Below are 13218 nucleotides of genomic sequence, written 5' to 3'. Positions count from 1 at the left end.
AGCAGATTATCCGCGCAGGATATTACTGGAAAACCATGCAGCAAGATTGCCATCGATTTGTAAGGAAATGCGTCAAGTGTCAGATGCACGCGCCTTCCATTCATGCGCCAGCCGCATACTTGCAGTCTGTGGTCTCTCCTTGGCCCTTTTCAATGTGGGCTTTCGACGTAGTTGGTCCGATCACTCCTTCAGCTTCTAATGGCCACCGATACTTTCTCGCGGCTACAGAATACTTCACAAAATGGGTCGAGGTTGTAACTCTGCGAACAGTAGAAGGCCGGCATGTGGTTTCATTTATTCACAAAAATCTTCTCTGTCCCTTCGGCGTCCCACATGATATTGTGTCAGATAATGGCAGCCATTTCAAGAATGAGAAGATGAAGACCTTCTGCTCGAAGTTCGGGATTCATGACCACTTCTCAGCTTCTTACTATCCCCAAGGGAATGGCCAGGCTGAGGCCACCAACAAGATTTTGATCCGCATCCTGGAAAGAACAGTAGAAACAGGCCGTGATTGGCACGAGAAGATGCACGATGCACTTTGGGCGTACCGAACCACCATTCGAACCCCAACCAATGCTACTCCTTCAGAGCTCGTCTACGGGACAGAGGTAGTGTTACCTCTCCACGTTCAGAAGCCCACACTCAAGTTTGCGTCGCTCATTGAACTTCCACTTGATCAGTATCAGCAGCAGAGATTGGTGCAGCTTGATCTATTAGACGAAAAAAGACTCAAGGCAGCAGAGCACGCCCAGGCCTATCGTCAAAGGATAGCTAGGCACTACGCCAAATCGGTCATTGAGAGAAGATTTAGAGTTAATGATCTTGTGCTCAGATCGACAGCTCATCTCAAGCATCGGCCGAAGGGCAAGTGGTCACCCAATTGGGAAGGCCCTTATGTGGTTAAGGAAGCATTGCCCCGCAATTCCTATTGTCTGATTAGCGCGGATGAGGCGGAACTGCCAGATCCCATTAATGCCTTACATTTAAAGAGATTTTATACCTAAATTCCTAGCCTTTTGTACTCTTCAAAAGTCTCTCTCAATAAAGCGATGATTTTCTATTAAATTCTCACATCTTCTCCCTGATACTGGGGCATTTTATTTTTGATCTGTACATGTCTTCCTTCGTCGTATGCAGGCAGGATTAGACGAACTCTTTTTCTGAAAAACTTATCAATTTTTCAGTTAATCTATTTTTATTTAAATTGCATCTATTTCATTTGCCAATTTAATTGAATTTTCATCGATTTGTTATCCATTCTTATCATTTTGTCAAGTTTTATCAAGTTTTTATCAAACTTTTAAATTTTATCGATCTTTTATTTTACATCCCTTTGAGGGACAAAAACCTGAACTACGTCCCATAAAATCTTCAATTCATATCAACCTTTATTCATTCCTCTTCAGGATAAGGGAAAATCCTGAAGTCATCAAAACTCAGACCATCTTGGGTCAAGAATCTTGAATAAATCTTTGTAATCGGCGGAACCTATTCACGCTTTTTGTCAATCCTTTCAATCCGACTCTTGGGTAGGAATTATCTCCTTTTTCATCTGGGTTCCGACTCAGATTTTTCTTTTGTATATTCTTATCTTTGAAGTCTCAAGTCCCGACTTGAACTTCCTTTTTGAATCCAATGCTCGTGTTGAGAATTCGAGTTGTCAAACTCAATTCTCACTCATTTCTTATATTTGAAAAAAACCGAGTTCCTCCTTAAATTCCCCTTCAGGATAAGGGATAATCCTGAAACACCGGCAATCATTCTCGCTTAATTCTCAAGTATCTTTGAATGTCGGCCTCATTTTCAAATTCTCCTGTTGAACCATCCAGTGCTCGCGCTGGTGTGCATTTCGAAAACCCGGTGCTCGTACTGGTGTGCATTTCGAGAACCCAGTGCTCGTACTGGTGTGCATTTCGAAAATCCAGTGCTCGTACTGGTGTGCATTTTTCAAAAACTCAGCGCTCATACTGAGGCATTTTCTTGAAATCCAGTGCTCGTGCTGGCACATCTAGCGCTCGTGCTAGTGTTTGGCTGACTAATCAGTTAGCCCTCCAGGTTCAGTCTTTGTACTAACCAAGCATCATCCTCTCAAGCTATAAATTCTCAATTTCGACCTTCAGGTCACCATTTTATCAAGAATCAACCTTTTTCTCTTGCAAAGGACCCTCTTCAGGGAGAGTTCGAGGGAGCTCGTTCTTTTCGCATGCAACCATCTTTCGTTCACGAGGACCCTCTTCCAGGGAGAGTTTGAAGGGACTCATTTTCTTCGCAAACAGTTTGCAAAACAACAACCAACTTTACACGAGAGAACCCTTTTTCCAGGGAGAGCTTCGACGAAAGCTCGTTTCTTTTGTGGCCCCTGCCTTATCATCTTTGGCCAACCCCTTCACAGAGGACCCTCTTTTAGGGAGAGTATGATGGACTCGTTCCTCTGTGATACTTTCTCAACTTTGTTTTTCGGCTACCTTTCCATAAGAGAAGCCTAGAGATAGGGAGTTTTGACGAAAACTTAATTTCTCTTCGAAAGTTCCGTTTTGCAAACACCTCCTCTTTCAGGGAAGAGAGGAGTATTTCCAACTTCCCATTCAGGTAAGGGCTTAAGCCTGAGTCTCTCTTTTTGGGGAAAAAGAGAGGAGAGTTTTGTCACGGACGTGTCGACTCGATATCAAGCGACTTTCGTCAAGGATTTTCTAGAATATGTTGCCAATTTGCTATCAAAAGTCATTGTTGATCTCGAAGTTTTCATCGCACAAAGGATTACCTCAAACTATCTTCAGTGTCATTTTCAAAAGAGCAAGACTCTTGCGAAATAAGAGCTAAATTCAAGCTTATTCTGTTGGTCAACCGAGAGGATGAAGAAAAATCTCCGATATGATCGGCAAAGGAAAATTCAATGATGTTGAAAAGCCATAAGTGAGCTGATATTGATTATAGATGTGGCGCGTTCTTAAAGATTATTCTTTTTGCGGTAAGACAGTGGAAATATCCTAGGCAGTAAAAAGAACCTACCCAATCCATATATCCTCAGTCATCCAAGCTAAGCTGCAATCAAATATCCGCAAAAGGGATCTCTCAATTGTCGTCAAGATGAAGGCGAATTAAGCGAGTGGACCCCTGGGGCCAAAGAAGATTTGAAACATCTCCAAGATGACGGAGTTTGTGACAGATCCTTTCAAGAAAGTTCGGATCACCGTCGAGATGAAGGCGGATGCGATGAACCTACCGACAAACCCTAAAAGATATTTGATTTCTGCTATCATTTAGAGATTTCAACCCAAGAACCAATGTCATAATTCCCGAGAAAGAAAAAGAAGGATCGGAGCATCTCCAAGATGAAGGAGTTTGTGACGTACCCTTCCTCGAAAAAGAGAGAAAAGTCAGGAGCATCTCCAAAATGAAGGAGGATGTAAAAGAACCTAGAAAAGATCCATAGTTCAAAAGAGTGCAAACAGATCATCATGGGAAATGCCCAGGATATCAAACTGCCTGAAACTGTCAAGAATCATCTTTATCTATGTGAAATTCTTATCAATGTCTTTTCACTTAATTGCTTTTATGAAGCTAAGAATGTTTTCCTCCCTTTTCATGTCAAGAAAATTGATATCTTCCTTAAAGAAACTCAACAACAACAAATTTGAATTTTAGATCTCAAATTCTACAGAGTTAGCCCAATTGAAGCTAATACTCTAGGTGGAAAGAGGTGATATTTTCACACATGAGCACAATTCAATCATTCTGAATCAACTACAATTTTTGGCATCTTATTGGCAATATTTTCTAATTATCCCAACATGAAGTGTGAACTTGAGATCGTTTTGACGTATCCTGACGTCATCCCTCCTTAGGACTGAAAAGTCCTTTCCTTCCGGCTAATCTGAGCGCTCTCAGATTCGCACACTTCCCTGTGCTCCCCACTGTCCCGCCATAGACAGTTCCCGCTCAGGATAAGGGTTAAACCTGAACTTTTTTCAAAAGATCTGTTATTGTCAAAAGCTATTTTCAGTCTCAGCAATGAGGCGCCCAAGAACAATCCCTTTTCAAGCTTTAGGGACCCCCATTTTTATCTTTTTGCAAAACCCCTCTTGGACTTGTTGTGCAAAGTCTAGAGGTCCTTCGCAGTTTTCCTCGCTCCTCGAGGATTCTGTATCCATTCAGGCTAAGGATTAAACCTGTTACCTCGCTCCTCGAGGTATCACCCAAACCTTCTGCGAGAGGTCGTCTGTTTTTTAGAAAGCTGATTTTAGTCTCAGCAATGAGGCGCCCAAGATCATCCCTTTTCCAAGCTTTAGGGAATCCCCTGATTTTCTCTTCTCGCAAACCCCTTTTGGATTTGTTCGTCCAAATTCCGAAGTCCCCATCATGGTTTCTTCATCCGAGGATTTCGTATCATCATCCCTGTCAGATTAAGGGTTAAGCCTGAACCTCGCTTCACGAGGTGTCCTTTCCGTTCAGGTTATGGTTAAACCTGAGTCCCATTTCTGACTAGATATCCTTTCTAGTCCCATCACGGTTTCTTCATTCGAAGATTCCGCATCATCTCCCACTCAGGTCAAGGGTTAAACCTAAATCTCGCTTCAGCGATGCATTTGTTGTCCCATCACGGCTTCCTCGTTCGAGGATGCCGTATGGTCGTCCCTTTCAGGATAGGGATGAAGCCTAAACCTCGCTCTGCGAGGTACCTTCCTTTCAGGTTTGGGTTAAACCTGAGCCTCATTTAGACGAGGCAATCCTTCCATCCCATCATGGTTCTTCCCATCAATCCATACTTTGTATATCCATCCAGGAAAGGATCATGCTTAAGCTTCATCTCACAATGGCATTTCCTCAGAAATGTCCCATCAAAGTCCACTTATATTCCTTTCCCCATCCAAATTATCTTGATCTATCTTCGTCCCCTCCAGGTTAAGGGCTAAAACCTGAGTCATTCCAAAGGGCTGATCTTGTCTCACCCATAAGACTTGATCAAAATTCTTATCTCTCACCATCCCTGGAATTTTCACCCAAAATCTCATCACGATTTCCTCATTTCTATCATTCAGTCATATCATTGTCGAGGATTTCGCCCCCACAGGACCGTTCAGGATAAGGTTTTAAGCCTGAAAAGCCATGTTTTCGAAATAATTTTTCCACACCCAGTTTAGATCTGCTGACTGGGGCATTTTTCAAAATTTGGAGTGTTTCTTTGCCACTAAGCTCGGCTTTCAACCGGCTTAGTAGCAAAGAGGGGCATCTGTGAACACCCCAAATTTTTCAAAATGTTGTAAATATCCCCTTTCTGCCCTTTGCCCCCATTTTCTGGGTAATTGAGTCAGTTTTAAATCTAAATTCCATTTTGTTTCTCAAAATTTGGTTGAAATTAAATTCATTTTCCATATCTGACTCAATTTCGGATCCGGATCCATTATCAAAATCCAAATCTGAGCTTCATTATCCAATTTTAAATTAAATTCTCAAAATTACCAAAATAATCTTTTGAAAAGCTCAGACACTTCGTCCGGTATCCGTTTGGATCCATCGAGTTGTATTTCTCGATTCGAGGCTTAAAACTCGAATATTTCCTCAAAACTTGGGTCCAAACCCATTTTCTGAAGAAATTTCCTCAAAAATAGCCTTAAAAACCTTCTCTTGTAAATATTTCTCAAAAATACAAAAAAATTAGTTGAAATCCTTGTTTTTCTGTAAATTTTAAGATTTTATTCCAAAAATATCAAAAAGATATATAAAATTAAGAAAAGAACAAAAAAATATATAAAAGAAAAGAAACAAAAATCGGATTCTGAAAAAAAAAAAAACTCTTTTTGAAAACAATCTTTTTAACAAAAACCAGTTTTTTGCAAAAATCTTTAAAAGGGACCAGCTTTTGAAATTTTTTATAAAAAAAAACTTTTAAACGAAAATTCGGTTTTTTAGGGTTACGAAGGCGCCTCTTCTTTTCCCTTCTTCAGAAGACTCTGGAGATGTCCCCCATGTGCAATCTCCCCTCAATCGCCCAGGGATCAATGGCGTCGCCATCCCAGCCCTCGATCGTCCGGGGATTTCCCTTCTCCTGCGTTCATCATCCACAACTCCACATGCACCCGATTTCCACCTTCCATCGCCTTCCACCCTTCATCCGCCCTTCATCTCTAACGGAAGCATCTTCTAGAGCTGGCCTTCGCTTCCTACATAAGCCACCTTGGGGGTCGGAGGTGGGGATCGATTTTCTTCAAGGTTTTCGGCTCCAGCAACACAAGAGGCTCCCCTTTTCCTCTGTATTTTAGATTCTAAAGGGAGTCCCACGGCAGAGCGCTTCTTCTTCTTCGCTCGATCGATCCGTCTCCTACCTCTCCCGGCTTAGCAGTCGGGGGTTTCCACAGCAAATCGCAGAGGAAACAACCCTCTCCAGGATCCCCAGGGGCAGGGGACTTCTTTTGGCATCCATCGCAGAAGAAGATTTCCACGGTAGGAAGAGAAGGCCTCCTCCTCTCTCCTTCTTCAGAACATTGGCAGAGCTGCTAGAGTTCAAATCAATTCGATCAATTTTAGCCATCTGAACCCAACAAATCGTCTTCCCTCGCAAGTGCCCGCCATCAATCCCTCTTCACAGAGTCTCCTCTACAGGTAAGTGACCACCTTCTTATATACATATTTTTACGCATTTCTTTCCTTTCGTTTTTCCTTTTTCTTCTTTTTTTTTCTTTTCTTTTATTTTATTTGATAGTTGTTTCCCTTCCTATTGTGTTCTCACGGATGCACTCTTGGTGGTGTCGATGCTGCCTGTGCAACATCGACTCATCCTTGTGCCACAGCGAAAGGAATAATCACTTTCCAACAATCTCTTGTACTTAGTTTGTTTTATGGATCTGCAACCTCATTCATTTTTTTTTTTTTTTTGTTTTGTTTCATTGACATGGTGATTTCAGAGACTTGATTATCTGCTTTTTGCATAACTTAATTTCACCATTCAATGATCGCCCGGCATTTCATGTTTTCATGATGTGTATTTCTGATGGTTGCTATGTATCCCATTGATCTTACTTCCGGCATTTATGTTCTGAATTTACATACATCATCTTGTGGGTTCTATGGTCATTCCCTGCATCCTGCGGTGTTAGTATCAATTCAGCCAAGCGCACCACTAAAATTTGTTTACCCTGTGATTATTTCCATTCTGTTTATATGGTCTCGATATTCTATCATTGCCATTTGCCATTCCAATTACTAGTTTTATGTGAAAATTGGAAACCACCCTGGCAAGGCGTCTAGTTTTATGTGAGAGATGGAAGAGTTAGCGCACCATGTTCTGCCACCTGTAAGGGACCCTCTATGCCGAGCTATTCTCCAGGATCATGTTTTCAGGAATATGAGATGCTGGAATGGCTTCTGTTTTGTTTTTCAATACGTTGATGCATGATCGTAGAATATTATGCCGCTCTTGTATGTTTTTTTTTATTTATTTCTTCTTTCTTTTATTGTTGTTTCAATACATTCTGCTGGGTGTGATCTCATTGGTATCTCATTTATAAAGCACTATTCTAGCATATGCCTATGCTTGAATCAAATCCTTGCAGGAAGGATTTTGGATTTTTGCTGAAGTTTGCCTACATTTCAAAATGGATAGTTGGGCAGATTTATGTTTCATGGATGAATCGGATCCTCATGGGTCTCTGTATAATTGCTGTCTTCATTTTTTTTTTAGTAGAAATCTTTGCACCATCACCTTCAGGTGTATGATCTCTGTTAACAGCATGGTTATGTTCCTGATTACAACTTATAATAATTCTTAGTCAATTTGAACCTCCCGTCAGTAATTATATTCCCTTGTTGGTCAATTATTACCTTAGATTTGATACAGCTTACCAATCTTAAAAAGTGGTATTCTCATCAGCAACAATATATCATCATGCCTGTTGCACATTTTTTTTTTCTTTTCTTTTCTTTTTTTTCTTCTCTCTTATCTTCTGTTGCTTATTCCATTATTGTGCCTCCATACTTATCAGTATGTAAACCATCCCATCTGCTGTAACACCCGATATTTTTTTTTTAGCCACACATAGTTGTTTAGTATCTTTTCCTCATGCATTTCAGTAGCATTTAGACGCTGTTGTAGGATCATCTTTGATGGTGACAGTCAAACATTATTAGGACCTCATCCTAGCCACCCATAGCAGCACCAGACACGGTTGCAGCTAGTCACCTTCAAACAAACTCTACCACAACCCTGATCCTTAGCATCTCCTTACCCAGCATCCACACTCCTACTGCTTCCTTCATACCCAAATATGCATTTACCAATAGCTGAACCCGGCCATACCATTTGTGCATCACTTGATCAGCACATTGCTACTCCATTCCTTGATCAACACCTCTCGTATGTAGCATCCATTACATTGTTATTTTTTACACTCGCATTCACAGTGATTATACCTGTGGTTTTGTTGTTGAGGAGTCCACAGGCTATGACAGTGCTTGCTGTGATTTCCATTTCAGTATTCATAGCCGTGGCAATCATTGTTTAGCCTCATTAAAACCTTCACTCTCAGCAGCTCACCATTTCAAACCATTTCCTGCATACAGCCCTTTCATCCATCAACAACCCACCACACTCATACATAGTATAAGGCATAGAATCTGTATATATCCACTGCCTTGCTCAATATATCACTCTTATGCATACTAATGCCTCATTTTTCCTTAGATATTTAGGCAGCATCTAGTGCATATACACTTTGAACTTTTGTTTTCATATTTGCATAGCAGATCACATGGATGCATTGAACGTTCATTCCATCATGGGCATGTAACATGACATCTCTTTATGTACATATCTCTCATCTTGAGCTAATTTGGATCTTGCAGGAAGTGTGTGTAGAAATGTTACTTTCTTGGTTTAGAAGTTGTAATATCAATTTCATGATGTAATAGATAGGCTATAATGAGAATTCTACATTTCAAAGCACTAGATTAGAATGTATGAGCATGGTAAAAATCATAAATCATCTACTTTTCATGCTTTTTTGCTTTTATTTTCCAAAATCTCACAATGGTGAAACACGAATGGCACGTGCACCATTTCGTAAGAGGTAACTAATCCTAAGTTGATGATTTACATCAATGGCCATAGTCAGGATGTAAACAAAACTTAGGATTTTTATCTTTTATAAAATAACACCGATCCATACTGGATCCTCTTCAGAAATCATCATATTTTCAAATATTTCATCTTTTATCAGAGTTTAACTTAAAATTAATTCAATATATATACCAATGGCCATAGTCAGGGTATATTGAGAGTTAATTTCATTTTAAACTCTATAAAAGCACCAAATATGTTTTATTCTTCACCTGAATTTAAATATAGATTATTATATAATACATTCAATGACCATAGTCAAGGATGTATTATATCTTCAATCTTATTTTAATTCATCCAAAGAATGAAATAGCTTTTCAAAATCCAATTTCAAAATTCTTTTAATTCATTCATCATTTAGGATAGAACTGCATCATATTTTCAAAATTACCTTTTTTCAAAAACTCCAAGTGATGTAAATATCTTCTTCAATCAATCTCAAATCCTATTCATCCTTTTCAAATTCTATTTCATTTTTCATCTCAGAGTCCAATTTCACTTTGAGACTTCAAATTTCATTCCAATTCAAATTTATTTTCAAAAGTTCAAATTTTTTTTGAAATTTCAAATTCATTTTCAAAAAGCTCCAATCAAGCTCAAAGTTCAATTTAACTTTGCGATTCTTGATTCATTTCAAGCTTCAAATCCCAGGTCTAAATCAACTTTGAAATTCATCTGTATATTCAAGATTCAATTTCTAAAATTCATTTTCCAAGTTCAAATTAAACTTGGAAGTTCTTGATTCATCTCCTGAATTTAACTCCAAATCCATTTTAGGATCCAGGATTCAACACTCATATTGGATCTCAGACTTCAGATCCAATTCCTCTTTAGGATCCAGGCTTCAACACTCATATTGGATCTCAGACTTCAGATCCAATTCCTCTTTAGGATCCAGAGTCCAATTCCACTTTTGGATCTCAGACTTCAGATCCAATTCCTCTTTAGGATCCAGACTCCAATTTCATTTCGGATCTTAGATTTCAGATCCAATTCCTCTTTAGGATCCAGACTTCAGTTTCACTTTGGATCTTAGATTTCAGATCCAAATCCATCTTAGGATCCAAAGTCCAACTCTACATTGGATCTCAGACTTCAGATCCAAATCCATCTTAGGATCTAGAACCCAAATTTACATTGGATCTCAGATTTCAAATTTTAAATCCATTTTAAGATCCAATTCCATTCCTAAATTCTAGATTTCAAATCCAATTCCATTTTCAGATCTCGTCTGAATCCATTTCTACTTTCTATATCATTTGGATCTCTCAAGCTTGTCCTGATTTGAAATCTTAAGATTACACTTTCAAATTTCATCTTCTTCTCCTAAATCCATGATTAAATTCAAAGTCCATTTCTGACTTTGAAATTCCATTTTCTTTCATTTCAAAGCTTCAAATCTTTCTCTTCAAAATCAATATTTATTTCCCAAACTTTGAAAACTTAGAACTTCTCTGATCTATCTCAAGTTCTAAGTTAAATTTAAATATTTCTTCATTCCCTTACCAAGTTCAACTCAGAATACTTGGAAATTTCCAAAACATCTTTGAAAAGAGCATACATCCTCGCATTGCACAAGCATGATTCTTTGTGCATTTAGAGTTAGAATAAATTCTTAGATTATATTTAGGCAAAGCAAAATGCATAGATTCGATCCTTGGTTCGATAACCCCTGGTAAAGGCGCCAGAAACGGTCGTACCTCGTACCGACGAGCGAATCCTGTCTCTCCATTTTCCCGCAATATTTTAAAAAAAACCGGAGGCGAGTTAAAATTTCTAAATGTTTTCAAATTAAGGTCAAGTGAGACCGCGCAAAATAGTTCCTCTTCCCCCTTTTCTTTCTTTTCTTTTCTCTTCTCTTTCTCTTTTCTTTCTTTTATTCTTCTCCCTTCAAAAAGGAGGAAAATAGAGGTTAGAAAAGGAAAAGAGAAGGAAGAGAGAGAAACAAGAGAATAGGAAAAATTTTGCGATGATCACACTCTCTCGCTCTCTGCTCTCGACGTGATACTCACGTCCACTCCTCAAGGCCATAACTGATTTAGCCTGCTGCTGTGTCTCGGTATGAAATAGGCCTCCAGTCATCTGGTCTTTACCCTTCGGGTTCATGACAGCCTGACTCGGCAATGTACCCTTGGGTCTCCTACTAATAGCCTCAGCTAACTGTCCCATTTGCGATTCTAACTTCGCAATGGACTGCGTATGCGAGCTCAAAATCTGGCTACACTTCTCGAAGGCGTTCTGATTAGAGGTTTTCACCTCTTGGAATGCCTGGAGAAGTCTCTCCTCAAAAGATGTCTGCGGGTCAGACTTCTGCGGAATCGGGGGAGTGACAGAAGAAGAAGAAGACTGAGAATAGTTCGGTCTTTGAAATGACTGAGTAAAAGATGGCTGCCGAACTGGCTAAGAGGATGTAGGCATCTGTGTGGAAGACTGTGGATTCTTCCATGAAAAATTGGGATGATTACGCCAACCCGGATTATATGTCGATAAAAATGGGTTATTTGGCGGTCTGACGTAACCCTGAGCTGCCTGAACTTGTTCTTGAACAAATTCAGGGTACTGAGCTGCCGAAGGGCACTCAGTGATCTCGTGTGCCGGACTGGCACAAAGAGTACACACCTGTTGTGTAGTGGATGGTCCTGAGAGAAGTTGGTCCAGCTTCTGAGCAATCATGTCTACCTTGCACTGTAATGCAGTAGATGGACCAATCTCAAGAACACCAGCTTTCTTCTGAATGTTGGGTGTTGCTCTATCCGAATGAGAACTCGAAGCATGGTGGAGTGAATTCTCGGCTAATGTATCAAATAGCCTCCATGCTTCGTCCTCGCTTTTCAGCATGAATGTCCCTCCACACGAAGAGTCGATCATCTGACGATTCTTGTCAGACAATCCATCGTAGAAGCTCTGCACCAGTTGCCATTTCGGCACCTGATGATGGGGACATTTCCTGAGGAGATCCTTCATTCTCTCCCAGGTCTCATGAAAGCGCTCACCATCTAGCTCTGAAAAGCTAGTGATGGCTCTACGATATTGGTTCGTACGACCAATGGGAAAATATTTCCGAAGAAACTCCTGTTGCAATTGATCCCATGACTCTATTTCTACAAAATCTAAGGACTTTAGCCAATACTTGGCTTTGTCCTTCAATGAGAAAGGGAATAGAGTCAATCTCAAAGCATCATCATCGAAATTCTGTATCTTTACTGTAGAACAGATTTCGAGGAATTCATCTAAATGCCGGTAGGGATCCTCATGACTAAGGCCATAAAAGGATGGAAGCATCTGAAAAATGCTGGCCATAATCTCATAATGCGGCGCTCCTACATCGGGTCTCTGAATGCAGGATGCCTGAACATAATCTGTGGGAATGAAGTATTCCCGCAGAGGACGTGAATGAACTGGGGGTGGAGGTGGAGGATCCATGTCAGCCATTGTTGCCGAACTCCGATGAGAATGTAAAATTCTCTCTGGGTTGTCAACAAATGGGTGTAATGGGGTTCCTAGACCTCGTCGCCCCTGCATACACTGGTACTAAGACCAGATGTAAGCAAACGACGTAAATCTAAAAATAAAAATAAACTAACACATGTACTAAAATGTAAATAACACAAAATAGACAACTACTAAACAAATATGCTATACTAATTATGTCAGAATGATCTAACTAAGTAAATGAAATAACAAATTAAACTACTCTAAAGTACTGAAAAGATAAATACAGGAAATCACAAACTAAGTTTTTCTAAAACCCACCTGTCTAATCGCTCCTTGCAGAATGAATTTCAAGTGAATCCTAGAAAGAACAGAACATGAATCCTATATTTACTGACTATGTTAATCCTATATTCAGTTACTAATACTACTAACAACTAATTAACTAACTAAAACAAATTAATAAATCAAACTCTAAGAAATAAAGTAATTAATTCGTCGTTCCCCGGCAACGGCGCCAAAATTTGGTTGATATTTTGAAATGATCTTTTTAAAACAATTATTTTCAATAAACTTTGGAAAATCGTCAACCAAAAATATAAAAACCGACTTTCCACAAAGTGGTAAGTACGGGTCGAATCCTCAGTGAACAGGAATTAATCACGATATTT

General features: G+C 39.6%; 1 non-coding gene across 1 annotated transcript; it reads left to right on the top strand.

Annotated features, from left to right (window-relative positions):
* The first annotated feature begins 12041 nt into the window (after positions 1 to 12041).
* LOC149828739 (small nucleolar RNA R71) lies at positions 12042 to 12144 on the top strand. The gene has a single exon (XR_016434523.1). It is a non-coding gene; the product is annotated as a small nucleolar RNA R71 (small nucleolar RNA).
* The last annotated feature ends 1074 nt before the right edge of the window (positions 12145 to 13218 follow it).

This window comes from Nuphar pumila, chromosome 9, assembly GCF_984573655.1.
Source record: "Nuphar pumila chromosome 9, dmNupPumi1.hap1.1, whole genome shotgun sequence".
NCBI classification, from domain to species: domain Eukaryota; kingdom Viridiplantae; phylum Streptophyta; class Magnoliopsida; order Nymphaeales; family Nymphaeaceae; genus Nuphar; species Nuphar pumila.
This window is presented reverse-complemented; position numbering and strand designations above follow the sequence as displayed.